General features: G+C 36.5%; 1 long non-coding RNA gene across 1 annotated transcript in view; it reads left to right on the forward strand.

Moving 5' to 3' along the window:
• LOC107598799 (uncharacterized) overlaps positions 1 to 1,807 on the forward strand; it is a 9,022-nt gene extending 7,215 nt beyond the window's left edge. The window contains exon 3 of the long non-coding RNA XR_001610600.1: positions 1,794 to 1,807. This is a non-coding gene — a long non-coding RNA (uncharacterized lncRNA). The remainder of the gene's footprint in view (positions 1 to 1,793) is intronic.
• Positions 1,808 to 2,639: the final 832 nt, after the last annotated feature.

Consider the following 2,639-nt stretch of genomic DNA (forward strand, 5'->3'; position numbering starts at 1 on the left):
AGCGTCACATCAAAGTGGAGTCAGCTGTCTTAACCGCGGCTTGTGTGCTGCATCATTACTGACTATGTTCCCCTTTCGGGCTTGAACTGATGGTAAAACTAATTACATTATTTACTGTCTTTACATTTATTTTGAAAGATGAAGCTCGCGATTATGGTAAGGGGCATTACATTTCCGACAAGTGCTTGCGGTGTTCGGCCAAACACAATGCACTGGGTCAGCTGGCCAATCAGAGCGACTGCGCTTGTCGGAAGGAGGGACTTTGTAGAAAACTAAGCGTTTGAGAGAGGCGGGGCATAGAGGACCTACAATAATATAGAGTAATAAACATACATTTGAACATTAAAGCATGTCAACATATTCAGTTACACCAAATACACAAAATAATGATCTATAAAAAAGCATCATATGACCCCTTTAATGTTCCTGTGGCTCAGTGGTAGAGCATTGCATTAGCAGCGCAAAATGTCGTGGGTTTGATTCCCAGAGAACATACACACTTTGTAAAAAATGTATAGTCTGAATTCACTGTAAGTCACTTTGGATAAAAGCGTCTGCTAAATGCATAAATTATTATATGCAAACACCATGTAAAAGTGAAATTTGCATCCGATGTCTGCTTTAAAACTGAAATACAATCTTAATTCAAGTGATGAAGGATTTTGTAAGTGTGACAGTAATCAGTGTTGAGTACTACTGTAAGGTTTACCCTGCCTGGTTTACATGTTTGAAAATGATAAACAGTTGAAAACATTAGAAATTTTGAAAAGTAATCAAAAAGTAATCAAATGTAATCAGTTACATTACTTTAATAAAGTAATTGAAAAGTTACACTACTTATTACATTTTAAGTAGGGTAACTTGTAATCTGTAGCCTATTACATTTCCAAAGTAACCTTCCCAACACTGATCATCAATCATAATTGTGGGAAGTCCTTGCATGAGAAAAGTCCAGAGTCAACAATGACTTTAGGTCATTTCAAATGCAAGTCATGAGGCACCACTAAGAAGGAATTGGTGGCATTGGGAACATATTTTCGGGGGGGGGGAGTTGTCACGGTGGTCACAATGAAGCACAAAATAACCATTCGTTTTAAACAAGGGAAAATACCTTATTTATTTGGGTTACAACGCAAGTAGACAGTGTTTTGTCTTATTCTCTTATTCAAGAGTTATAATAAAACAGAACACTGGATTAAAACTAGAGCTGCCCGAACAAGGATTTAAAAAAAAAAAGTAACTAAAAAAGTATAATTACCATGAATGTGTTGGGGGGAAATAGTAAATAGATATTAGAATTATTTATTAATAAACTAGTGTTTTCTAAGTCAGTGTCTGAAAGATGAAGTTGAGGAGACTCGCCATCTCCTCACTGGACGTGCCTTTAGAGAGAAATGCATTAAAGTAATTTGAAGCTTTCAATAGATATATTTATCATGTATGTGAGGCAAATATTCACTGAGTTTCGGTTCATTTTTGTGAAGTGCTCCTGTTCAAGACGAGACGGCAGAAAGCATCCTGTTTGTTTTCTTTATTTTACAAAAACACGTTTTGTTGTGAGTACACACAAATAAAAGTAGACCATTTACGGTGTATAATGATGTATTACTCTTATCTTTATGAGCAAAAATTATGGCGCATTTCAAGTTGTTTCCACTGTTATTAGGAAAAAAATGCAAGTGATAGCGCTTGTGCCTCCTTGTCCTGCAGAGCGCGCTTTAGCTTGCACTCTCCGGATTTAACTTGGTTAAACGTTTAAACTAACTTATGCTTGAAGTGTTTTATATCTATAGATTTTATTGTATTTCAAGCCGTGATGATTTGAGAAGGCTAAATTGATCAAACAGGCTACGATCAATTCACTGTCTGCCGCTGGCAGCTTGGACGTTATATATAAAAAATAAAATAAAAACATGAATTTTACAAACAAAAAATGTTCCAAACATATTTCTAAATTAACTTCACAAAGAAACGAAAATAAATATAACCACTTTGCCATTAAAAACAAAACGGAACTATTTTAATGGCTCCAATAGCAGCTGTGTATAATGGTGAAGAGCATGGGCGTCGCTTGGCCATTTTTAGGGGGCTATAGCCCCCCTAAAATGATTACTCAGCCCCCCCTAAAAATTTTGCGATTAGCTACATAAACTGTACACGAATTCGTGATCGCCTCCGTCCCCTTTAAATTTCATATGAAAACGGCGGCAGACTTCGGTTCCTCCCCGTCTTTCAGCGCGTTCTTCATTCCGCAGAGGCGCAGAGCGAGAAACAGAGGACAAGGTGTGTGTTTATCGATAGATTGTTATAATATCTGCATCTGTGCAGTTATTTGTCATAAAGACAGTTTACAAAATATCATGGGGGAGCAATCGGTTTTCTATTGCCATTTTTATTTGAAAATTTTACTTTTAATATAAAACATATTAATTACAGTGCATATGGCAAATAGTTTTGCATACTTGAGCTAAAGAAAGAGGGTTGTACTAGAAATGAAAACAGTAAAATTTTGTATGCACAGCAAACAGGTGTGTGTGTGTGTGTGTGTGTGTGTGTGTGTGTGTGTGTGTGTGTGTGCCTACTTAACCATATTTTGGGGACAAATTTGTACCCAAAAGTGAGCTAAACATGACAAAATC

The sequence above is a fragment of the Sinocyclocheilus grahami genome, unplaced genomic scaffold (genome assembly GCF_001515645.1).
Source record: "Sinocyclocheilus grahami isolate Dianchi unplaced genomic scaffold, SAMN03320097.WGS_v1.1 scaffold256.1, whole genome shotgun sequence".
Lineage (NCBI taxonomy): Eukaryota > Metazoa > Chordata > Actinopteri > Cypriniformes > Cyprinidae > Sinocyclocheilus > Sinocyclocheilus grahami.